A 27678-nucleotide genomic window follows, 5' to 3' on the forward strand; every position below is an offset into this window, starting at 1 on the left:
ACACACACACACACACACACACACACACACACACACACACACACACACACACACACACACACACACACACGGTACACACAGTAGAGCCATTTTCATTAACGGGAACCACTGGCACTCTCAGCCCAGCTGGTCCCTGATCCGACACTGGATCTGCACATCTGGTGTCAACGCTCCCTGAGAGAGGGGCCATCTGGAGAGATGGAGGGAGAGAATGAGATAATGAGAGAATGGGGCAGAGAGAGAGGGAAAGGGAGAGAGACAAAGATGGAGGGGGAGAGGTGGAAAGATAGAAGTCGATGGTGCAACATGGAAAGGGAGAGAGTGAGGGGGAAATGGACCAGACCCACCCCTGTCATACACCTGAGTGTACACACGTGTAATTATGCATGCATGCACTAGTACGGCATGTGTGTACAGAGTACTGTCTCGTCACACATGGATGAGAAGATTAGGTGCTGTAGTCAGGCATGGGTATGGAACTGAACTGATGGAGAGAAACAGATGTTTCATGTTTCCAGGCCCAGTAAAAACATGTCTGAGGAGGACATGAATAATGTTTTGCATGGCTCTTCTTTAGCACACTCTCCAAAGGAAGTACTTAACAATTAATATTACACACACTATATTTCTGATTCATCCAAAGGTGCTTTAAAATAGCACTGTGTATAGTGCAGGTTACCATGACAGTGACTTTGGAAGACAATAGTGGGACATGTAATGCCTGCAAAGGGACCAGGCGTCATTATGATAATTATCATCACAGTTACTGTCCTGTTGATGTCGGTGCTGACGGCTCTAATGTTCTCTGCCTCACCTGGCCTGGCCACAGATTGACCCCACAGAGACAGTAGGAGGTGGGAGATGGGCTGCTCTTAATGGCAGCTCTAGGACACGGTTAGTTAGAAGTGGAAAGGCATGGTAGAAGAAGAAGTAACGCAGGACTGCACACACACACTTACACTCACACACACACACACACACACAGTGGTATTCCCCAGCTCCCCTGCCTCCACTGTGACTGGATGGCTGGAGCTAAGCCATGGTTAAGCCTCCATCCGAATGTTCATATGAGCTAGGACATTATCCACTTACTGTTATTAATGCTGCAGCTCTCTGGAGAGACCATGGAGAGGGATGGAGGGTTTTATGGAGGGAAGAAGGGGGCGTGCACTCACTATCCACCCCTGCTAAATCACACAGGCTGCATGGAGCTCTATGGCTCCGGGTGGGACTGTCGGTGTACAGGCATTGGGGAAGTTGTCCATTGCTGTGTAAGCTGACAAAACCCACCAGAGTACACCAACCAGGCACATAAGAAAGAGGTAGGCTATATACCATCTCCAAATATATAACACAAACATGAGCCCAACTCGAGAGACAAACAAGAGATACTGAAAAGATTGGCCTTCTGCCCAGGACTCCTGACTGAATGTTGTTGTAAACAACACGAGAGCCCACAATGCATCTGGATGACCTTACTGAGTTGACCTTCCTACAATATAAACAGAAACAGTAAAAGCTCACCTCCCCCTCATGCTGTCTCCTTACCTTTGTAGCAAACAGAAACACCCCACCTGACCCCAACACTAATGAGGGAGAGAGAGCTAGAAGAGGGAAAGAAGAAGGGGATGAATTCATCCAGCCTGCTCCTCTCCTGCACTTCAACCCCAGCCTTGCTTAATTAGAAATTCAAAGATGTTCAGTTCATAGAGCAAGAGTGACCCTGTCAATTAAAACTGTGCACAGCTGTCTGTACGTCCATGTGAAGAGAGGGAGAGAGAGGGAGATGAGGAGGAGGAAGAGAAGTAGGACAAGGGGTGGAGCTTCTTTATCAGATGGCAGAGGCACAGGTAGATGGATGATGGTGTTAATTGGTTGGCTGTTTGAAGGACTCACTGAAAGAGACAGTAAAAACGATGGGATGGGGTGGCTGTACGAGAGAGAGAGAGAGAGAGAGAGAGAGAGAGAGAGAGAGAGAGAGAGAGCAGAATTAGGCCAATACCCGCTAATTATCAAAATATAGAAAAGAGCTAATCAATTCTACAACCACCTAAAAGGAAGCAATTCCCAAACCTTCCATAACAAAGCCATCACCTACAGACAGATGAACCAGGAGAAGATTCCCCTAAGCAAGCTGGTCCTGGGGCTCTGTTCACAAACACAAACACACCCCACAGAGCCCCAGGACAGCAACACAATTAGACCCAACCATATCATGAGAAGACAAATATATAATTCTTTCCAATATGTCAAGTAATTAATTAAAAAAGCAGACCAAACTAGAATGCTATTTGGCCCTAATCAGAGAGTACACAGTGGCAGAACACCTGACCACTGTGACTGACCCAAACTTGAGGAAAGGTTTGATTATGTAAAGACTCAGTGAGCATAGCCGTGCTGTTGGGAGAGGCCGCCGTAGGCAGATCTGGCTCTCAAGAGAAGACAGGCTATGTGCACACTGCCCACAAAAGGAAGTGGAAACTGAGCTGCACTTCCTAACCTCCTGCCCAATGTATGACCATATTAGAAACACATATTTCCCTCACATTACACAGATCCACAAAGAATTTGAAAACAAATCCAATTTTGATAAACTCCCACATCTTTTGGGTGAAACACCACGGTGTGCATCACAGCAGCAAGATGTGTGACCTGTTGAGACAAGAAAAGGGCAACCAGTGAAGAACAAACACCATTGTAAATACACCCCATATTTACAGTATGTTTATTTATTTTCCCTTTTGTACTTGAACAATGTCAACATATGTTTCCCATGCCAATGAAGCCCTTTGAATTGAATTGAGAGAGGTATGTGGGCCTGTAATCACTGTGTAAGCGCACAATTGAGAGCATCCTGTCTGGCTGCATCGCCGCCTGGTACGGCAACTGCACCGCCTAGAACCGCAAGGCTCTCCAGAGGGTGGTGCGGTCTGCACAACGCATCTCCGGGGGCAAACTACCTGCACTCCAGGACACCTACACCACCCGATGTCACAGGAAGGCCAAAAAGATCATCAAGGACAACAACCACCCGAGCCACTGCCTGTTCCCCCCCACCTCTGTCATCCAGAAGGCGAGGTCAGTACAGGTGCATCAAATCTGGGACCGAGAGACTGAAAAACAGCTTCTATCTCAAGGCCATCAGACTGTTAAACAGCCACCACTAACACAGAGAGGCTACTGCCTACATACAGACTTGAAATCATTGGCCACTTTAATAAATGGATCACTAGTCACTTTAATAATGCCACTTTAATAATGTTTACATATCTTGCATTACTCATCTCATATGTATATGCTGTATTTTATACCATCTATTGCATCTTGCCTGTCGCTCTGCCATTGCTCATCCATATATTTATATGTATATATTCTTATTCCATCCCTTTACTTAGATTTGTGTGTATTAGGTAGTTGTTGAGGAATTGTTAGATTACTTGTTAGATATTACTGCACTGTCGAACTAGAAGCACAAGCATTTTGCTACACTCGCAATAACATCTGCTAACCATGTGTATGAGACCAATACAATGTGATTTTATTTTATTTGATGAAGAGGTATCTACTGAATAACTCATATATTTATGCTATCCATGAGGGTGTGTGTTTGAGAGAGAGGGAGAGAGAGAGAGAGATACTGTGTGGGCACGCACGTCTCCAACTCAATCATTAAGTTTGCAGACGACACAACAGTGGTAGGTCTGATTACCAACAACGACGAGACGGCCTACAGGGAGGAGGTGAGGGCCCTGGCGGAGCGGAGCCAGAGAAATAACATCCTGGTTGTGGACTACAGAAGGGCACGCCTCCATCCACATCAGCAGGGTCGCGTGGAGGGCCGGTGGGCACATCACTGACAACCTGAAATGGCCCATCCACTCAGACAGTGTGGTGAAGAAGGCGCAAAAAGTGCCTCTTCAACATCAGAAGGCTGAAGAAATTTGGCTTGGCCCCTAAGACCCTAACGCATTTCTACAGATGCACCATCCTGTCGGGCTGTATCATCTCTTGGTACGCCAATTGCATCGTCCTCAACCGAAGGGCTCTCCAGAGGGTGGTGAGGTCAGCCCAACTCTCTCCCCCACTCTCTCTCTCTCTCTCTACAGCACCTGCTGTCTCGACCTCTGAATGCTCAGCTATGAAAAGCCATCTGACATTTACTCCTGAGGTGCTGACCTGTTGCACCCTCTGTAACCACTGTGATTATTATTTGACCCTGCTGGTCATCTATGAATGTTTGAACATATTGAAGAACAATCTGGCCTTAATGGCCATGTTCTGTTATAATCTCCACCCAGCACAGTCAGAAGAGGACTTAGCCATCCCACAAAGCCTGTTTCCTCTCTAGGTTTCTTCCTAGGTTCCTGCCTTTCTAGGGAGTTTTTCCTAGCCACTGTGCTTCTACATCTGCATTGCTTGCTGTTTGGGGTTTTAGTCCGGGTTTGTGAACAGGCCGTGGCTCGGGTGGCTAAGGCCCTTGATTATCGTTTTGGCCTTCCAGGTGCTGTAGATCAATCAATCAATTACATTTATTCATAAAGCCCTTTTTACATCAGTAGATGTCACAAAGTGCTTATACAGCCCGCTGCCATCTAGAAGGCGGAGACAATACAGGTGCATCAATGACGGGGCCGAGAGACTGAAACAACAGCTTCTGTCTTCAGGTCATCAGACAGTTAAATAGTCACCACTAGCCAGCCTCCGCCCAGTGCCCTGCCCTGAACTTTAGTCACTGTCACTAGCCGGTGCAACCCGGTACTCAACCGTGCACCTTAGAGACTACCACCCTATGAACATAGACATGGAACCCTTTAATAACATTTGCATAGGGTTTTACCCACTTTATATGTATATACTGCATTCTAGTCAAGGCGCATCCTATATAACTATTGCTGTACACACCTTTTCTGTCCATATACTGTCCATAACCACACACCATCATATGCATACAGTGGGTCAAGAAAGTATTTAGTCAGCCACCAATTGTGCAAGTTCTCCCACTTAAAAAGATGAGAGAGGCCTGTAATTTTCATCATAGGTACACTTCAACTATGACAGACAAAATGAGAAGAAAACAAATCCAGAAAATCACATTGTAGGATTTTTAATGAATTTATTTGCAAATTATGGTGGAAAATAAGTCTGTATGTCTTCCATTTCCTAATAATTGCTCCCACAGTTGATTTCTTCAAACCAGGCTGCTTACCTATTGCAGATTCAGTCTTCCCAGCCTGGTGAAGGTCTACAATTTTGTTTCTGGTGTCCTTAGACAGCTCTTTGGTCTTGGCCATAGTGGAGTTTGGAGTGTGACTGTTTGAGGTTGTGGACAGGTGTCTTTTATACTGATAACAAGTTCAAACAGGTGCCATTAATACAGGTACTGAGTGGAGGACAGATGAGCCTCTTAAAGAAGAAGTTACAGGTCTGTGAGAGCCAGAAATCTTGCTTGTTTGTAGGTGACCAAATACTTATTTTCCACCATAATTTGCAAATAAATTCATAAAAAATCCTACAATGTGATTTTCTGGATTTTTTCTTCTCATTTTGTCTGTCATAGTTGAAGTGTACCTATGATGAAAATTACAGGCCTCTCTCATCTTTTTAAGTAGGAGAACTTGCACAATTGGTGCCTGACTAAATACTTTTTTTGCCCCACTGTATATATTTATATTCCGGACTCTGACATTGCTCATCCTGATATTTCTTAATTCGTTCATTGTATTTATTGTATTGGTGTGTATTGTTGTGTATTGTTAGGTATTACTACACTGTTGGAGCTAGGAGCACACGCATTTAGCTAGGTATTACTACACTGTTGGAGCTAGGAATACAAGCATTTCTCTGCAACTGCGATAACATCTGCTAAACATATGCACACAACCAATTATTCCATGTTTTTATTTGAGAGCAAGGGATAGGGAGAGCAAGGGATAGGGAGAGCAAGGGATAGGGAGAGCAAGGGATAGGAAGAGCAAGGGATAGGAAGAGTGAGGGATAGAGAGAAACAAAGAGAGCATATATGCATGTTTATATGCACAGCACATGTGTGTGTGTTGTTCAATCACACTCAGAGCACTGGCTAGGATGCCAGCATCCGCCTGTGTATTTGAATACGCATGTCCACATTCAATCCCTCCTCTACTTCGCTTGTACCCTCCCTCTCTCTTTCCATCTATCCCCCTCCCTCTTTCTCCCCTCCCTCTCACTACCTCCAATTCACCTCACTGAAGCGGCTGTGTGATCGTGCTTTAAGCACAAAGTGCTCTCCTCTGTACTCATTGTTTGAGATTCCCCCATATTTGATGATGTACAGTATGCATGAGCTAGCCTTCCTCCCCACCACACACCACCACACAAAGACACACACAAAGTGCTTCCTTATCCTACTGGCTTTAGCTCCTCCCAGAACCACTGGCCTCAGGCTGTGTGCTTACAGAGGCTCTACAGTCGTATTCCCTAAGCCATAATACTGCTTCCCAGAATCACACAGCATATGGCAGCCGAGCCGGCCATCCATGTCTGCCAGTCTGTTTCCCAGAAACACCAGTCCAGAGCGGGCCCTGCCTCAAAGGTACAGGCAGATGCCTGGAGAACACACAGACACACACACACACACACACAGGGACCAGTAAGGGAGAGCCAGGCAGGCATACTGTTCTGCAGGGACCAGGGAGCTCATCCAGGGATATTGTGGAGCTCCAGCCCAGACTGGATCAGTCTTTGATGGGGAGGCATGACGAGAGGGGAGCCGCTCTCTCAGATGGAAGCAGGTGTGTGGAGAAGTGATAAGGATGCTGTGGCAGCCATTACACACATACACACACACACACACACACACACCGCAGCAACTCCAATAATTTCCAGATGCAAAATTCGAATGGCCTCGCATCAAATGACTGAGCTTCCTTTGGCACGATCCGTAACACTCCCTTCTCCTTGTGCAGTAAAAAGAGAGGGAGACAGAGGAAGTGAGAGGAAGAGAGAAAGGGAATGAAAGAGAATGGATGAGGGGGAAAGGAAGAGAGTGAGAGGGGGCTCTGAGGAGTCAGAGGAAATGCATTTCTTTATGGCAGGGTAGGAGGGGGGAACGTCTCTCTCCCTCTCAGGATGTTAAAACCTGTGTGTGCTACGGAGCAGAGAAAAGTAATATCTGAAAAAGATACAATTTGTTTGGCTGGCTTATTCCAAAAGCCATTAACATTAATTAAGTGGTGCTTGAGAGTTAGCATTTCACATATACAGTACATTACCATTATTAGCTCTACAGCGGTCAGTTGACTGAATTTACGGGTAGATATAAATGACAAAGACTGAGCACATTTACACACTGCGACATGGAATTATAAAACATATCTCACATGAGTGTTTGCTTGTGTGTGTGTGTGTGTGTGTGTGTGTGTGTGTGTGTGTGTGTGTGTGTGTGTGTGTGTGTGTATTAGAGGCATACACTATGTGTATAAGTGTGCACCTGCCTATGCTTATGAACGGCAGACAAAGGAAGATGACGAGAGACAGTGAGGAGAGACAGAGAGGAAGCAATTACAACCACCGTCATTAAATGTGTGGTTTCTTCTGCATGCGGAACACGTGAAATGGAGACGGACATGCAGGCAGGAGGACAGGCAGGCAGGCGGACAGGCAGACGGGCAGGCAGGCAGACAGACACGCAGGCAGGCAGACGGGCAGGCAGGCAGGCGGACAGGCAGGCAGGCGGACAGGCAGGCAGGCGGACAGGCAGACAGGCAGGCAGGCAGACAGGCAGGCAGACAGGCAGACAGGCAGACAGGCAGACAGACAGGCAGGCAGGCAGACAGACAGACAGGCAGGCAGGCAGACAGGCAGGCAGGCAGACAGACAGACAGGCAGGCAGACAGGGAGGCAGACAGGCAGACAGGCAGGTAGGCAGGCAGGCAGGCAGGCAGGCAGGCAGGCAGGCAGACAGGCAGGCAGACAGGCAGGCAGACAGGCGGGCAGACAGGCAGGCAGGCAGGCCCACCTCATATACACTCTCATTTTACACTCTCTCTGTAAGCAATTAGCTGCAATCAGCGTTTAATTGAGCAAACACCGAAGGATTTTTGCTAAACCGTTCTGCCTTAGCGCTTTCTTTTCCCTCAGTCTAATTAAAATATTCAGACGTGCCTGACTATGGACTGTGTGTGTATGAGCGTGCAGTCAGAGAGCAAAGGTTAGCACTACATTCATTCTGTCCTCCTCCATCCCTTGTCTCCCCTCATACCTCAACCTTTTCATATTTCTTCCAGCCATCGTTTCCCTCTTCCTTCTATTCTCCACAGTCATTTATGTCACGCTCTTCCCTCAGACGGAGGAGAGGAGACACACTGACACTGTGGGTTGTAACAGCTTGCCTGGGCCTAATTGGTCCCTAGTGAATGTGCCTTGCTTCCAGTCTGACAGAGATTCTCCCTAATGCCTTCTTACACTTCTCTCTCCTCCTCAACTTCTTAGAGGGACCAACCATTCATTAAGTGGCTTCCTACTCGCATACCATACAACACAAACTGTTCAAATCCAACCGCACTCATGTGTTTCTCTGCCTTTACTAAGCCACAGTGAAATTACAAAATGAGGGTAATTTTAAATGAATCATGAAAAGATGAGCAGAAAACCTTTAAGCAAATTTGACAAGAAACGTTTCAGAGCAAGAGAGTACATTGTTCATTTAACAGAAATAACCTATAATAACACAGAGCAGTAGATATACACGTTTGTCTTTTGTATCTCCATGAAAACCTTTTCCCAGCAGTAGCTGAGGGCAAGGCTAGGAGTGCACTGCTATAGACGAGTCAGTGAATGACCAGATGGATGTTGAAAATGTGAATGATCCAACTGGTGAGGATACAGACGGGCCATGCATAGCCTAGCACTGGTGACCTGATTATTCGAAAGGGCCCATTACCTCCATGACGGTGAATTCTCTACACTGTTGTGCTGTGACTAGGAGACTTTGAGTCCCACTGTACATTATCTACACTACACCACCAGGCTTCGAGACAAAGAGCTGAGGAACATGGCGGAGGGCTGGAGAGGTTTTTCACAGAGATCTGGGGAGAAATGCTGAGGCTCTGAGCCTCTACGCTTGTCTAATGTGTGAGATTGTTAGGAGACAGACCATGTAGGCTTTGGGAGTGTAATTATACTGTATCCAAGGCCATAGGGAAATCTTTCTTAACAGACTCAGTGTTTTTCCGCTGGCCCACAGCCCCACAGCTCCACAGCCCCACACACAGACAGACAGGCCCCTCAGACACACAGTCTCCACCACGAAGAAGCACCGCTGCGGGGCCAAAATGCTGCTGTGACCTCTATACCCCTCCTCCCTCTCTCCGGGGGATAGCCCACTGACCATGCCCTAACTCCCTCCATCCCTGAGTCTGTCTGCTTTGCTTCCCCCATTTCCGTTCTCTCACACACACACACACACACACACACACACACACACACACACACACACACACACACACACACACACACACACACACACACACACACACACACACACACACACACACACACACACTCACACATTCACACACACACACATGCACCGACGTACACACACTCACTTGCGCTCTCTCTATATAATAAACACACACATATTCCCTGGTCGACGCAATTGCAAAGCAGTCCACTATACAAGACTCCAGCTCTATCTCGGCACAACAGCATTACTTTCTATTTTTCATCAGAGTCCAGTTTGTGTCTATATAAGGGCCCAGGGAAGAGCAATATTGGAAGAGAGATGCACATCAACAAACATGAAAGAGTTACAGAGGAGAGACTTGAATCACTGCAGAGCTGTTTCCTGCCAAATGGGTGCCGTTTTGGAAATCACATATCAGACTGTAGCAGTGCTTCAGAAAACATCAATACCAGTGGAGATGGAGAGACTCCATCAACAATATATCATAGATGAACCAAACACTGTCTGTGCTCCGTAAAGAGAGAAACGGGTGAGAGCTAAGGAGAGAAATGGTGATGATGATAAGCGGTACAAAAGTATGAAGTTAAAAAATATGAAGCTCTGTTATTCATGCAGCTCTGCATCATTCGGGTTCTGTCACACCGCTCATCCTCCAACCTATCTCCATGTACTGATTAATACATGGATATAAAACTGACAAGAGGAGAAAATAGAAGCATTCCCCTCAGGTTCCTCATCACCATCATCCTCATCATCATTATTATTATTACATCCCGTGGTGAAATATGACCGAGAGCGGCATCCCACAATGCTGTGCGAACGTCGGTGTGAGTTAGCATCAAGAAGACACAAGAGACATGCACGCATCATCTAGCCAGGAGAACATGACTTGTGGGAAGACAGCCATGGGCCCCGAGGAGGGGAGGAGGAATGAAGAGAGAGAGAGAGAGAGAGAGAGAGAGAGAGAGAGAGAGAGAGAGGAGGGGGGGATATAATGTAGAAAGTCAATAATTGAAAGGGAAAATAACGTCCTCATATATCTCTACTGGTTGAAGCAACAGAAAAGAGAAGGCCAGATATCTGCCAACTATGTTGTGTGTGTAGGGCTGTGAGAGTGTCTGTTTGAGGTGGTACTGGGGTTGAAGGTGTGCATGTGAGTTCCGGGGAAGGGGGGGGGGGGGGGGGGGGGTTCCATACACAGCTAGGGTCCATACCCACCACCCCTCCTCAGTAATCTGAATGCCCTTGATTGACCAGATTAAAGCCCAGATGCCAAACACAGGGACCACTGCAATGTGTGGAAACATCTGCTCAGGAACTCACTGTACATTATTCCCCACTTTCAGGCCCCTTCTATCGGTCACTCTGCAGCCCCAGTCCCCTGTCCTAGTCCCCACGCATACATCTGCAGAGAAGACCAAGTTCACATTACCCAGCGGAGCATGAGCCCCAGCTAACAGCTAACCCACTAACCATCAGAGCATTATCATACACTAATCTTGTCCCCTTCTGGTTTGAGCTGTACCTTAACTAACAAAATGGACAACTCCTGGCCTGCCATGAAATCAAAGCCATTTGACCTTATTTGGGCTTATGAGTTAATCCCATGGTCTCTAGTCAAGGCTGGTAGAGACAACACAAAGGGCTTAGTGTGGGTATGATGTTGGCCAACCATGGGGTGTAGCCTAGTGACTCATTGGCCCTCACTGTGCTGTTTAGATCTGGATTCCCCTGTCTCTAATAGGCTCACTGCAGGCTGTGCTTCTCCTGTGGTTGGGCAGAGCAGGACAGGGGACTGCAAGGCGGTAGGCCCCGGGTTGCAGACTGGCTCTTAGCGTGTTTGTCCCCTGTGCCCTTTCTCTCTGGGTAGGACACTGGCACGGTACTAAGGCGGGCATTAGGGTGCCGGGAGGGGGTGGAAAGGGGGAGGTCATGGGGGCCATGAAGGTTTTATAGTGGTAGGGAGTGATGAGAGAGGATATGATGGTGGGGTGGGGGGGGTTATGTTAGGGTATGCAGGAGCGGGGAGGGTTGATAGAGCACGGCAGAGATGTGTGTAAGCAGGAGGGTACTGCATTAATGCAGGGTTGTGGATGGTGAGGGGAGACTACATGCAGAGATAGCTCTGAAACAAGGACGTGAGGTTGTACGTGTGACTGGGGGATGGGATCAACTGGGATGCTGAGTATATGAAGGAAAGAGATGAAAAGGTGAGGGCATTCCCACTGGGAAAAAACTGGTTGATTCAACAATTTTTCTACATCATTTCAACAGATTTTCTGTCCTCCTCTAGGTATATTTAATTCAATATTGACTTCAATACACCCCCTTCCATAGACTTACACAGTAAATATGACAATTCCAGAGGATGTCCTCCAGCCTATCAGAGCTTTTGCAGCATGAACTGACATGTTGTCCACCCAATCAAAGGATCAGAGAATGAGCTACAGCTAGCTAGCACTTTAGTGCATAAAATGTGGTGTATAGTTTTTTTTTTTTAACCCCTTTTTCTCCCCAATTTCATCGTATCCAATTGTTAGTAGCTACTATCTTGTCTCATCGCCACAACTCCCGTACGGGCTCGGGAGAGACGAAGGTTGAAAGTCATGCATCCTCCGATACACAATCCAACCAAGCCGCACTGCTTCTTAAGACAGCGCACCAATGTGTCGGAGGAAACACCATGCACCTGGCAACCTTGGTTAGCGTGCACTGTGCCCGGCCCGCCACAGGAGTCGCTGGTGCGCGATGAGACAAGGATATCCCTACCGGCCAAACCCTCCCTAACCTGGACGACGCTAGGCCAATTGTGCGTCGCCCCACGGACCCAGAGTCTCTGGTGGCACAGCTGGCGCTGTAGTACAGCGCCCTTAACCACTGCGCCACCCGGGAGGCCTGTGGTGTGTAGTCGATACAAAGAGAGAGAAATAACTAATTAAGGAGGAGCAAAAGAGAGAGAGAGAGAGAGAGCTATACAGTTGTTATTATTACTTTCACTTACTTAGCTAGCAAATGCAGCTAGCTAGTTTAGCCTACTCAAAAACCTGGCTCAAACAAAGGGATGCTATGTTAGCTAGCTGGCTATGGCTATCCAACACTGGAACTCTTCCAAGTCAAGGTACAGCTTTTGGTTTTATTCATTTATTGCCACCGGGGCCCGCCGGTATAACTGCTAAACTGCTTGCTGTACACAGTGCTGCATAATTGTAGAGGGTTCACTAACACATTAGTTCTAGTAGCTATGTTGACTATGACGTTAATATGGTGACAATGATATAGGCTGTGTGTAGCGTTCAGCGGTTATGGCATGAAGGTTTGGCTTGGAAAGGGTTCTTTGCCTGGTCACAGACAGCTGAAGTCCACAAGCGGGAAAAGGTGAGAGGAGGAGAGAGTGTAGATGCGAGAAAAATGTATATAGACAACGAGAGAAGTGATGGTGGTGTTTAAATGTGGCTGCTAGTTCTGTGTTTGCGTGTGATCCTGTTGAAAAACCTTTCTTAAATGGAAGCAAACGGAACGGAACGGGGATAAACCAACTTGAATTTGTCGCATAGAAACTCTCGTTTGTAGCTGTTGGACTAAGTTACACCCCAGATCAGCTAGATGCAGGCAAGAGTGTGCAATGCGGTATTCAAATGTGTCACTATCTGTCACCTTGATTACTCAAATTTCTCTCAACCTGTGTACCTACGTTGTAAACGTTCAAATCAAATCAAATTGTATTGGTCACATACACATGATTAGCAGATGTTATTGCGGGTGTAGCAAAATGCTTGTGCTTCTAGCTCCGACAGTGCAGTAATATCGAACAAGTAATATCAAACAAATTACACAACATATACCCAAAACACACACATCTAAGTAGGAATAATTTAAGACTATATAAAAAAAGTCCCTTTTTCAGGACCCTGTCTTTCAAAGATAATTTGTAAAATAAAAATAACTTAACAGATCTTTATTGTAAAGGGTTTAAACATTGTTTCCCATGCTTGTTCAATGAACCATAACAATTACTGAACATGCACCTGTGGAAAGGTCATTAAGACACTAACGGCTTACAGACGGTAGGCAATTAAGGTTACAGTTATGAAAATTTAGGACACTAAAGAGGCCTTTCTACTGACTAAAAACACCAAAAGAAAGATGCCCAGGGTCCACGCTCATCTGCGTGAACGTGCCTTAGGCATGCTGCAAGGAGGCATGAGGACTGCAGATGTGGTCAGGGCAATAAATGGCAATGTCCGTACTGTGAGACGCATAAGACAGCGCTATAGGGAGACAGGACGGACCGCTGATCGTCCTCACAGTGGCAGACCGCGTGTAACAACACCAGCACAGGATCGGTACATCCGAACATTACACCTGCAGGACAGGCACAGGATGGCAACAACAACTGCCCGAGTTACACCAGGAACGCACAATCCCTTCATCAGTGCTCAAAATGTCTGCAATAGGCTGAGAGAGGCTTTACTGAGGGCTTGTAGGCCTGTTGTAAGGCAGGTCCTCACCAGACATCACTGGCAACAATGTCGCCTATGGGCACAAACCCACCGTCGCTGGACCAGACAGGACTGGCAAAAAGTGCTCTTCACTGACAAGTCAAGGTTTTGTCTCACCAGGGGTTGTGGTCGGATTCCGTTTATAGTCGAAGGAATGAGCGTTACACCGAGGCCTGTACTCTGGACCGGGATTGATTTGGAGGTGGAGGGTCCGTCATGGTCTGGGGCGGTGTGTCACAGCATCATCGGACTGAGCTTGTTGTCATTGCAGGCAACCTCAACGCTGTGCGTTAAAGTGAAGATATCCTCCTACCTCACGTGGTACCCTTCCTGCAGGCTCATCCTGACATGACCCTCCAGCATGACATTGCCACCAGTCATACTGCTTGTTCTGTGTGTGATTTCCTGCAAGAAAAGAATGTCAGTGTTCTGCCATGGCCAGCGAAGGGCCCGGATCTCAATCCCATTGAGCACGTCTGGGACCTGTTGGATCAGAGGGTGAGGGCTAGGGCCATTCCGCCCAGAAATGTCCGGGAACTTGCACGTGCCTTGGTGGAAGAGTGGGGTAACATCTCACAACAAGAACTGGCAAATCTGGTGCAGTCCATGAGGAGGAGATGCACTGCAGTACTAATGCAGCTGGTGGCCACACCAGACTGTTTTGAATTTGACCCCCCCTTTGTTCAGGGACACATTATTACATTTCTGTCAGGCACATGTCTGTGGAACTTGTTCAGTTTATGTCTCAGTTGTTGAATCTTGTTATGTTCATTAAAACATTTACACATGTTAAGTTTGCTAAAAATAAATGCAGTTGACAGTGAGAGGATGTTTCTTTTTTTTGCTGAGTTTACATATGAACGAGTGATATCAGAGCGGAACGGACTAAGATACAGCAGAACAGTATAGAATACAGTATATACATATGAGACGAGTAATGCCAGATATGTAAACATGATTAAAATGACTGTTCCATTCCTTAAAGTGGCCAGTGATTCCTAGTCTATGCCTATAGGCAGCAGCCTCTAATGTGCTAGTGATGGCTGTTTAACAGTCTGATGGCCTTGAGAGACAAGCTGTTATTCAGTCTCTCGTTCCCAGCTTTGATGCACCTGTACTGACCTCGCCTTCTGGATGATAGCGGGGTGAACAGCCAGTGGCTCAGGTGGTTGATGTCCTTGAGGATATTTTTGGCCTTCCTGTGACATCGGGTGCTGTAGGTGTCCTGGAGGGCAGAGGGCACCACCCTCTGGAGAGCCTTGCGGTTGTGGACGGTGCAGTTTCCGTACCAGGCTGTGATACAGCCCGACAGGATGCTTTCAATTGTGTATCTGTAAAAATTTGTAAGGGTTTTAGGTGACAAGCCAAATTTCTTTAGCCTCCTGAGGTTGAAGAGGCTCTGTTGCGCCATCTTCACCACACTGCCTCTGTGGGTGGTCCATTTCAGTTCGTCAATGATGTGTACGCCAAGGAACTTGAAGTTTTCCACCTTCTCCACTGCGGTCCCGTCGATGTAGATAGGGGGGTGCACCCTCTGCTGTTTCCTGAAGTTCACGATCATCTTCCTTGTTTTGTTGACGTTGAGTGAGAGGTTATTTTCCAGGCACCACACTCCCAGAGCTCTCAACTCCTCCCTGTAGGCTGTCTCGTCATCGTTGGTATTCAAGCCTACTACTGTTGTGTCGTCTACAAACTTGATGATTGAGTTGGTGGCGTGCTGGGCCACGCATTCATGGGTGAACAGGGAATACAGGAGGGGGCTGAGCACGCACCCTTGTGGGGCCCCAATATTGAGGATCAGCGGAGTGGAGGTGATGTTTCCTACCTTCACCACCTGGGGGCGGCCCATCAGTCAGTCCAGGACCCAGTTTCACAGGGCGGGGTTCAGACCCAGGGCCTCGAGCTTAATGATGAGCTTGATGTGGGCCCACATCAACTTTCATTCGTAGGCTAGGTTGTAGCAGCAACATGATGGGTATCTGGGAAAATGTGAGCAGCATGTAATAGCCTAAACCTATCGCTGTTACATTGAGCTGGGTGAATGGAATATGAATGACAGTCATCCAATATGCTGTAATATGTAATATACCATGCTCATTAAAACCACTGGTGCTGATGTTGTATCAATGTGGAAAACTGATTGGATTTGAAAAAAGTAATCAACGTAGGGAAATTTTGTCTATTTTTTACAAAACTTAAAACCTAAATCCAACGACATGGTGATATTTTCTGTTGATTTGACATTGAATTCACGTTAGTTGACAACTGTACCAAATGTAAATCAAAACTAGACGTTGAACTGAAATCTGCGCTCAGTGGGTTGAGTGAAGAAGGATTCGTTGGAGGATGTGGTATCTGTCTGGGTGCCAGCATACCCCCCGGGCTAACACATGCCCAAGTGGCTCTAATCCCGCCACCCGCTCCACCCATCTGCAGCGTGCCGCCATGGCTAGCCCCCACTAGCCCCAAGGGAGAGCAGCGTGTACTGTATGCTGTGATGGAGGGATGATAACATGCTAATTGAGAGATGTGGATAGAATCTTGTTTGCTGTCACAGTCCCAATTACCTCCTCTATAGCGGTGGAGATTGAATTGACACACATTTGAGAGCAGCACAGAGGGCTGGAGACTGACAGGAACAAGAGGCTGTCAGCCCACATCAAGCTGTTCCCTCTGCTCTTACACAGGGGCCTGCATCATAAAATAACCTGGTATGTCAAAGAGAAAGTGAAAACAGATAGATGGAGAAGAGTGAAAGTGCAGAGGATATATAAGACATAGAAAGCTACAGTATACTACTGCTGTGCTGTTTGTGCAGTGGATCTCATTAATTAATCAAACTCGCTGATGTTTTACTCAGTGAAGGGGATGCACTGTAGAAGTCTGATGTCACCCTAATGCTGTCCTTTCCCTGGGTCTCCCTCCTCTCTGTGAATGGGAGGGTGAGAGTGTCTGATGCCAAATGGTCTGCTGTGATGGAGCTGAATGACTAAGCTAGACCACAAGAAGCCCTGTGCAGTACAGTACCGGGTGTGACACTGAGCAGTCAGAGTGGAACAGGAGGTTGCCCTAGATAACAGAGGTTTGTAGGGTAGGGCACATGAATAATGCAGTCACTATGGAGCTCCTCTGGCTGAGAGTGCAGATGCTCCTCTCTCTCTCTCTCTCTCTCTCTCTCTCTCTCTCTCTCTCTCTCTCTCTCTCTCTCTCTCTCTCTCTCTCTCTCTCTCTCTCTCTCCCTCTCTCTCTCTCCTCTCTCCTGTCTTACCCCCAGCGAGCCAGGAGGAAGAGTACAGGGGGGGGGGGGGGGGTGAGAGGAAGAAGGGAGATAGGGGAACAAAGTTAGGGGCATTATGTCATGAATGGACATGTTTGTTTGTGAATGTCTTACATGTAGCATGAAAGGCTCTGTCCAGTACCACATGTGTTTTCATGGTATAGTGAAAAAAAGCTGTAATAACAATGTCTTTAATTAATCAAAAATAAACAATTCCCCACTACGGTGGTGCCCACAAGTTCTACTCTTATTATACAAGACAAAGCTTTAATCTAGTCCTTTGCTGGTTACTTTTTTCACCCTTCATTATCACTTCTTGGGAAGTAAATTGCCTGTACATGCCCATTCCCTCCCTCATACCAAGTCTCTAATGAGCCTGTCTCCTCCTGAATGGACGTCTTATTGTTTAACTGAACCTCCAAAGTCTCTCATCCATGGCAAAGCCATTCAATACATCACGCCGTCTCCTGCTGGGCCCTTTAGTCTGCACCTCAATCACAACTGTAATGCAGCAACTACGACAGACCACAGCCCACTCACACACTGCTCTCAGGGGCCACATACAGTAAACATGCATTAACGCAAACCCACATATAGACAAGCACAAATGCATATGCGCAAGCACGCACACGGATGCAAATGTAAAAGTACACCTATATACAATCACAGGGACAAACATATTCATATGTAGACGCTAATACACACATGGACAAAACAGCTGGACGGTACATAAAGGAGTACATTAACGGTTCTACATGTGTATTTCTTTGCGTTTATGCATGTTGTGCATGGCACCACAATAGAGGACCATGACTTTGATTAACTAATTAGCCGTCGTACTAAGACCAAATAGAAACTATTAACCCCAGCTATTACCTTGGCCTCTTTGCAAAGTATTTAATTTCCCTGTGGACCAGAGTCGGGGGCCAAGGGCCCTGTTGAATCGGCTCAATACAGCCCAGGTGGGCAGGTCACCTATTAAATCCATACAAACTCATTTAGCTCTTTAATGAAGCTCTGATTGACTTTGCAGGCTAACACATGCCTGACTCCCTGCCTCTACACACACAGCAAGTCAGCAAGTCTGGAAAAAGAAGCACAAGACCAAAAGTATTCTGGTCTGTATAACTGTACCTTTGTCCTCCGGATACCAGTAGCTACTTCATTAATTAAAGATATCCTCTTCCCTCTATAATATGATTCTGTTTTCACCAAGATAAATGGAATGCTAATCGATAACTGAATAATACCATATGAGATTAACCAATAGAGATAGAAGAAGGGATAAAGTCATCGTCTGCCCTGGGTTAGCCGTCCGATTGACATGGCGGAAGGTACTGCACTGCAGGAGAGAGGGAGAGAGAGAGAGAAGGGAGGCTCCTCTAAACACACTTTAGCCCACTGATAGATGGCTGAGGCACTGGGGCAGTGGTGCAGTCAGCCTTGCATCGTTAAACAAGCCTTCTCAGAGAACACAGCCGCAATGAACTCCCAGCTGCAGCTAGCTACATCCATGCTAATATCACTCACGGATATAGCCTAACACTTTATGTGAAGTGAGAAGGTGGGGAGGTGGGGAGAGGTTCACAGTCCCACGGGGAAGACACGCTTTAAGACAGAAGAGGATAGGGAAACAGGGACTAAGAAAATGAAAAAATATCATCTTTTCCTTTTTACGTAGATCAAAAACTATCAATGACCCTAGGGTAATTTCTAGTGTAGGTTACATCCCAGCTAGTAATGTCAAAGGAGTGGACCAACACAATACACAACACGACAAGTTACCATGCTAGTTCACACCATACGCAGCCAGCCCTATGCTAACCAACTGTAAGAAGGTGCAGCAGAGCTCATAAAGGGTTTTGCATGGTCCAATTAACACCAGATGCTAGCCTTTAGCCAACTTACTTGAACAAAGTCATGCACATCTCTCCAAGGACTTAGCATGGTCCAGTTAGCACCAGATGCTAGCCCCTTAGCTCATTCTCTCTGGCCAAGAAAATATGCAAAAAAAAGTGTGATGGTCCACACTCAAAAAGATGTTGCATAAAACTTAAAACATGCTGCAAATGTGTTCCAGGGACATGCCCAATCAGGCATGTGCACAGATATGAGTCAATCTGTGCCTCCCACTCTCCAAGTGCCCTTTTGGGTGGTGTTATAATTATTCTTGCTATATTAAGATTTGTTGTTGTTGTTCTGAACCCATTGCCTGCAAGTCGTCGTGACATCATCAAGTTCAGCACCCTCCAGCCCATCCGTTGGTTGTACCTGTTGGTCTGCCCTGAACAGAGCTTGCGGGTGCCAGGTTGCGTCTTTTTGAGATTGCACACGCCCGGTATCAAAACATCATGGCTTGAGATGCGATTAGCACTCAAGGGTGTGTAGCTAGCTACGTAGTTTAAATATTAATAGTACTGCCCACAGCAGCAAAACATTTGATTAACACTTGGTTTACATTCTTATCAGAAAGACAGAGAGGAGCGGCTGCAACAATGACCCTCGCTCCACCCTAACTCCATCCCTTCCGCAAATCAAATCTAATCAAATGGTATTGGGCACATACACGTGGTTAGCAGATGTGAATGCGAGTGTAGCGAAATGCTTGTGCTTCTAGTTCCGACAGTGCAGTAATATCTAACAAGTAATCTAACAATTCCCCAACAACTACCTAATAAACACAAATCAAAGTTTATTTGTCATGTGCGCCGAATCCAACAGGTGTAAACCTTACAGTGAAATGCTTACTTACAGGCTCCAACCAATGGTGCGAGAAAAAAAGGTGTGTGTGTGTGTGTGTGTGTGTGTGTGTAGGTAAGTAAAGAAATAAAACAACAGTAAAAATACATTTGAAAAAAGAGTAGCAAGGCTTTATACAGACACATGTTAGTCAGGCTTATTGAGGTAGTGTGTACATGTAGTTATCGTTAAAGTGACTATGCATATATGATGAACAGAGAGTAGCAGAAGCCTACAAAGAGGGGTTGGCGGGTGGTGGGACACAATGCAGATAGCCCGGTTAGCCAATGTGCGGGAGCACTGGTTGGTCGGGGAAAATTTAGGTAGTATGTACATGAATGTATAGTTAAAGTGACTATGCATATAAGATAAACAGAGAGTAGCAGCAGCGTAAAAGAGGGGTTGTGGGGGCACACAATGCAAATAGTCCGGACAACCATTTGATTACCTGTTCAGGAGTCTTATGGCTTGGGGGTAAAAACTGTTGAGAAGCCTTTTTGTCCTAGACTTGGCACTCCGGTACCGCTTGCCATGCGGTAGTAGAGAGAACAGTCTAAGACTGGGTGGCTGGGGTCTTTGACAATTTTTAGGGCCTTCCTCTGACACCGCCTGGTGTAGAGGTCCTGGATGGCAGGCAGCTTTGCCCCAGTGATGTACTGGGCCGTACACACTACCCTCTGAAGTGTCTTGTGGTCGAGAGGCCGAGCAATTGCCGTACCAGGCAGTGATGCAACCGGTCAGGATGCTCTCGATGTTGCAGCTGTAGAACCTTTTGAGGATCTCAGGACCAATGCCAAATCTTTTTAGTTTCCTGAGGGGGAATAGGCTTTGTCGTGCCCTCTTCATGACTGTCTTGGTGTGTTTGGACCAATCTAGTTTGTTGTTGATGTGGACACCAATGAATTTGAAGCTCTCAACCTGCTCCACTACAGTCCCGTCGATGAGAAAGGGGACGTGCTCACTGCTCCTTTTCCTGTAGTCCACAATCATCTCCTTAGAGATCTAAAGGGGTGAATGAGAATATGTACATATGAGTACATGGATGAGCGATGGCCAAGTGTCATAGGCAAGGTGCAGTAAATGGTATAAAATACAGTATATACTGTACATGTGAGATGAGTACTGTAAGATATGTGAACATTATTAAAGTGGCATTGTTTAAAGTGACTAGTGATCCATTTATTAAAGTGTCCAGTGATTGGGTCTCAATGTAGGCAGCAGCCTCTCTGTGTTAGTGATTGCTGTTTTACAGTCTGATGGCCTTGAGATAGAATCTTATTTTCAATCTCTCGGTCCCAGCTTTGATGCACCTGTACTGACCTCGCCTTCTGGATGATAGTGGTGTGAACAGCCAGTGGCTCGGGTGGTTGATGTCCTCTATGATCTTTTTGGCCTTCCTGTGACATCGGGTGCTGTAGGTGTCATGGAGGGCAGGTAGTTTGCCCCCGGTGATGCGTTGTGCAGAAGTCACCTCTTTCTGGAGAGCCTTGTGGTTGAGAGCAGTGCAGCTGCCATATCAGGCTGTGATACAGCCCGACAGGATGCTCTCAATTGTGCATCTGTAAAAGTTTGTCAGGGTTTTGGGTGACAAGCCAAATTTCTTGATCCTCCTGAGGTTGAAGAGGCGTTGTTGCGCCTTCTTCACCACACTGTCTGTGTGGGTGGACCATTTCAGTTTGTCAGTGATCTGTACACCGAGGAACTTGAAGCTTTCCACCTTCTCAACTGAGGTTAAGTCGATGTAGATCGAGGGGTGCACCCTTTGCTGTTTCCTGAAGTCCACGATCATCTCCTTTGTTTTGTTGACGTTGAGTGAGAGGTCGGCAGCAGCCACACAGGTAGTCTAGACCAGCTAACCACTATATACTAAAATATCCACACAAGCCACTAGCCAGCCAGCCATACATCACAAGTTAGAATATTATGAAGTTATTATTTAAGGGCATTGACGATAAATCACACGCTAGCTAACTAGCAGATTTACATCAATCATCAACATCAATGATCAGCTGATACCTCACCTTCTTTTCCTAAAGTCAATCATGTTTGTGATGAGTGAGTGTGTTGTTGCAGAAATAAATAGTCCAATGCTCAACAATGTTAAAATATTCACTACAGACGCAGTTGGTATGATGTGGATTTTGAGATAAGACTTATGAAAGTCTTTGTTTTTTTCTCCACTTTTCTCAGTTTCAGCACCTTGCCCCTAAAAATGTCACGAATCCCGTTTCCTGAGTCTGTTTTTTGCCTGTGTTCTGTCCTGGAGTGTTTTTTTCCGGCGTCCTGGAACGCACCCTGTCTGGTTGCCGGGCAATGTAGCCAGTTGGGAGTTCTGATTACCCGCACCTGTATCCCATCAGCTATCTGCACACCTGGTCCTGATCATCATCTCTCCTCTTCATAAGCCCGGACCTGACATCCATTCCCTGCTGGATCGTTAGCCATGAACAGTATGTTGTGACATAGTATCAGCCTCAAGTTGGATAGAATTTGTTTTGTTGTTTTTTTACGTATTGCTTGCCTTAAACTTACCTCCGTTTGTTCTGTCTTCAGTTACTCACCCGGATCATTTACCCCATTCCCGCCTGGTCGTCGGAGGATTCCGCTACCCCATTGGATCCACCTATTTACTCCCATCAACTCACCACCGCTGCCCGCTACGCCACATGGATATATCTACCCATTCACATTCACTTGTAAATAAATACTCACCTTCTTCCTACTCTCCTTGTCCTGGTCTGCTTCTGGGTTCGATTTTGAAAGAACGTAACAAAAAAGGTCTGTGCATGGCCCTGTGCCCAAACCACCTCTGCCTCCGTTTCACCTAACTTTTCAAGTACACACACATACTCACGTACACACTCACAACTAAACACACACACACACACACTCTTACAATCACTCTCAGATTGTTAGTCTGATTGTTGCTTTATAGCTATTGTAAACTCAAAGTGCTGACTGTACAGGCGGGTCCCTTCCATCCCATTGTCAGTTAATCATCATAAAAAGATGAGTTGAGAGAGCGTTCCATCATTTCTTACCCACACACCTCTTAGTCTCTCAGGAACTTTATTTTAAGCAAATGTATTCTTATGCATCACTATATTTTCTTCTGCACTGTGCTTGTACTGGAGAGGTTGCTTCCCTTATCAAAGGTACAGTACACACTCCCAATGTTAAACTACCTAAACTCACTTCTTCCTAGTGTGGTATACTGTGCAAAGACCACTCTATCACTGGTTTTGTACCCCAGCTCTTAAGCGGGTGACTAGCCCACACAGTGACAGCATTGCCATGGACGACAAGGTCCTCTGACATTTGAAACTGTCAGGAAGTGCAAGGTGGCCAAGCCGAGTTCACTCAACTTTGACCTCGATTCTCAACACAAGCTTGATATAGGCTTGACAGTTGGGAGGCGGAAGGGGACTAGTATATGAGAGGGGTGTCTGTTGACTGGCTGTGGCCTTTCTCCACTCTCAGGCCACCCTGTCCTCTCACAGGACATGTCCCCACACCTTCCCAGGACACACAGGGAGGCATGGCATGGGGCTGGAGCTAGTGCTGGGGCTGGCGGCCAGCAGGTCTGGAGATGTCAGTGTGAGAGACTGGGACCTATGATTAATGAGAGCTGGCTGGGTGCCAAATACCCATACATACATTCTTCCTAGCGGCACTGCTACGGTCCAACCACAACCATAATCTCACCATGTCACTTATCACAAGTGTGCTGAATGATTGTTGATCAAATCACTAACTCAGCACCACACTCTAATATAGTACTGCATGATCTACCAACGCAATCAAATCAAATCTTATTTGTCACATGCGCCGAATACAACAGGTATTACCTTACAGTGAAATGCTTACTTACAAGACATTAACCAACAATGCAGTTTTAAGAAAAAAAGGTGTTAAGAAAGTATTTACTAAAATAAACTGTGGAGGCTATATACAGAGGGTACCGATAGAGAGTCAATGTGGAGGCTATATACAGAGGGTACCGATAGAGAGTCAATGTGGAGGCTATATACAGAGGGTACCGATAGAGAGTCAATGTGGAGGCTATATACAGAGGGTAGCGTACAGAGTCAATGTAGAGGCTATATACAGGGGGTACTGGTACAGAGTCAATGTGGAGGCTATATACAGGGGGTAGCGTACAGAGTCAATGTGGAGGCTATATACAGGGGGTAGCGTACAGAGTCAATGTGGAGGCTATATACAGGGGGTAGCGGTCAGAGTCAATGTGGAGGCTATAGTGCTTGGCAACGCAGATGCTCGTTGGTGCGCGCGAGCAGTGAGGGTGCAATAACTGAATAACATGTATGTTTGAATTTATTTTGCAACGTGAGCGCCCGCGACGCGAGCGTTGTGTTCAGCATGTTAGTCCACTCTATCCATACACACCATCACACTATGCAATATTGTACATTGTGTGCAAGCCAAAACATCTGACCACTCCAGGCGTTTATCCTAACCGTCTGTCTGTCTGGCTATCTGTCTGGGACGATGAGGGTTTATTGATTGATGTTTGTCTGTCTGTCTGGCTACTCTTCTAATAGCCAGAGGAGTGTACAGAGGGGAGGGGGTGAGTGGGTGGGGGGTCTGTTTGTGAATTATTTATACCAATCAACACCCCCCCCCTCCTCTCTCAACACATCATCATTAATGTGATTCAGTCACTTATTATAGCTACTCCTAATCCCATCAGCAGCCAGTCACTCCCATTAGAGCTGTCTGCAGGGGGTTGGGGGTCAGAGGGGTGTTTGTGGGGGTTATAACGCTATAACTGAAATAGAGTTCAGCTGAAGTGTTGGAGCGGGCGGTGTGGTGTCTGGGAGGTTGCATGTCTGGGTGTTGCTGACATCGAAAGCAGGTGATGATTGTTATTCAAATCATCTCTGGCTGTTCTGACAAAACAGCAGGAGCTTGCCGACACCGTACCGACACTGTGTAACAGTGGCAGAAACACACTATGTCCTCTTCAGACCTGATCCACTTGTCCTCGAGGCACAACAAGACTAAAGCTGTGTCTCAGGTGGCACATGAAATAACACCTCATGGTAATACTGCTCTTTAGTCAACAACTCAAAAAGTCTCAATTAAATAGTACTATTTCATCTATGTTCCTATGAACCAACAATAATGCATGAGAGCCCCAGGAGGGATCGCTTCGAGCAGTTTCACACCCAGAGACATAACTATCTGATTAGCATCTCAATTAGAGCTTCCTCACTATGTGCAACTCAGAGAAGGGAGAGTGTGTATTTAACTTAAGTACAATTGATGTCTAATGGGACTCGTGTAATGGCATTTAGAGTTAAGGCCAGGGCTATTATTCAGAGACTTGAAAAAGGGTGTCAAAAACAATATCAGAACTGGGAAAAGGCCGGGCAAAGGTAAAGCCTTACGTTTTTGCTGTCTCTAACACAATTGCATGAAATGCCAAACACTCTTAGAGGTAAAAGTGCCTGGAAGAACCTTTAGTGCTGCCACACCGGCGGAACCTTTCCAGTTGAAAAAGGTTCCTCGAGTAACCCCTCTGAAAAGGGTCTTCGAGGAACCCCTATTGTAAAGGTTCAAATTGGAACCTTTTTGTGATGGGCGTAGTTCAAATTGGAGGTGCGGCCTAACAGATTAGAGGTGTGGCTTTCAGATACTGTAGTTATTTTTAGTCATAAATGTCATTTCTGGTCATGTTACATTTGTTCCTTGAATATTTATGCATATTACATATTCTAATATAATATGAATAACATTGCTGATTACGCACAGTAATAAAGTGGTAACTATTCTAACTTTGGGATTTGCATTGGCTTCTGAGGAACTCATACACCTATGTTAGCCTCACTGAAACTACGAAACTGTCAGTGTTCAACCTTAATATGTGACGACAATACAACAAAACCTATTAACAGGAATGGCATTTACTCTAACGGGTGGCCAAAAAATGTATATCTTAAAGCCACGCCCCTCCTAAGCCATGCCTCCACTTCAGTGTACCTCAAGGAACCCATTGCAACATTGAACCATTAAAGGTTCTTCCAAGAACCCCTCAACTAACCGAAGGTGCAAATTTGAACCATTGACTAGCAATAGTTCATTGATGAACTCCAGGGGTTCCTTGAGGATCTCCAGGGTTCCTATTCTCCTACAGCACACTAATCCAAAATGATTTAAAATATGTTCTATATGTGAATTCATCCACAATATATCATCTTTTTTTTTTAAACAACAATAAAAATGGCAAGCCAGCACATCCCCCTCCTACTTACACACACTTCCCTTCCACCACACACTCTTCCCTCCCACCACACACTTCACACTCTCACACACAGCTGTCTAGTTGGAGAACCGATGTGTGTCTCAGATATCCTGCGGCTCTTCACCCATAATCCTTTCCCAGGACAGCAGGGCAGTATTGATTACAAACCAGGCAGAGGAAACAGCAGGAGGAGGAGGAGAAGAGTACAGGGGAATAAAGGATAGAAGGAGGAAAGTGAGTGATATGGGAAGGGAGTTGGGAAGGTGGAGAGGGTGGGGGAGAGAAGAGATGAGGTGCATAAGGAGACACCGAGTTCTCAGGTTTCGTCTTCATCCAGCAGCTGTTGGGTTTGAGTGAGAGGGTTGTCTCCCGGGCTCATGCCACACACAAATCCACCAGCGTCAAAACTGGACCATACCTCTATAACTCTGCTCCACCACTGACCCCAGGGCCAGTGCCGTTTCTAGGCATAAGCAACATAAGTGGCTGCTTAGGGCCCCGTGGCCACTAGGGGGCCCCAACCCCCAATATGTTTTTTAGGGGGTCAGTCGGGGTCTCAACTTGCTGTTAGTTAGGATAGTAGAATAGACAATGTATAATTTCGATATATCAGCAGTTTTCCTTTTGTTATGTCAGTCACTGACAGTCACTCAGTTATCCCATATCAGCTAACATTTTATAGATGACTAGGTAAGTTAGTCTAGCCAGCGATCTAAACCTTGTAGTAATCAGTTCTGAATTACTGACCGAGCACCCAAGGCCTAGAGGCCCTGACCTCCAGGGGCCCTCATTGTATTTGTTCGTCACTCACTCAGATATCATAAGAACATGGCATAAGTCATGGCAAAATGTGTAGAATTGCAGGAAATGTGTTTTAAAACTGCTAAATATTTTCTCCATCCCTTGGCAAATCTCTCTTAGGGCCCCCAAAAAGCTAGAAATGGTCCTGCCCAGGGCACAGACAGCAAGACAGATGCCTGATGACAGATTTAAGGGAGGACAAAATGGAGGGAACCCCCCCTCTCTCCTCACCTCTCCTCTCACCCCAGGGAGGAAAGTGTACACCACACTGAAGTCATCGGGTCATACTTTCCCTTAAGACCCCAACTTAAAAACACACTGCAAACCCCCCAGTCTATAATGTATGTGAATGTAATAAATGAATAATTACATATCATTCTTATTTTCATATATTTCCATTGTTTCTTAGGCGTTTGCTGTGAGTGATCAGAATGTGTGTGCTGTGTGGTATGTTAATGTCGAGGAATCAGTTCAGTTTAACACATAATGGCGATGTGAATAGCCCAGAGCTCTTGTTTCCTACACAGGGAAAGTGTTGGCTGGGCGCAGGAAGAACGGAGGAAGGAGAGAATAACTTGGGTGAAATCCTGCTCTCACTGCCTGGAGCGATGTTCAGCTCTACCCACGCATCGCTCACAAAGGTCACTCAAAC

The 27678-nt window shown here is 46.3% G+C and overlaps 1 protein-coding gene across 1 annotated transcript in view; it reads right to left on the reverse strand.

Annotated features, from left to right (window-relative positions):
- LOC139418470 (roundabout homolog 2-like) overlaps positions 1 to 27678 on the reverse strand; it is a 120204-nt gene that overhangs the window by 83793 nt on the left and 8733 nt on the right. The gene's annotated exons all lie outside the window — the stretch shown is intronic.

Source organism: Oncorhynchus clarkii, chromosome 10, assembly GCF_045791955.1.
Source record: "Oncorhynchus clarkii lewisi isolate Uvic-CL-2024 chromosome 10, UVic_Ocla_1.0, whole genome shotgun sequence".
In the NCBI taxonomy this organism is placed as follows: Eukaryota; Metazoa; Chordata; class Actinopteri; order Salmoniformes; family Salmonidae; genus Oncorhynchus; species Oncorhynchus clarkii.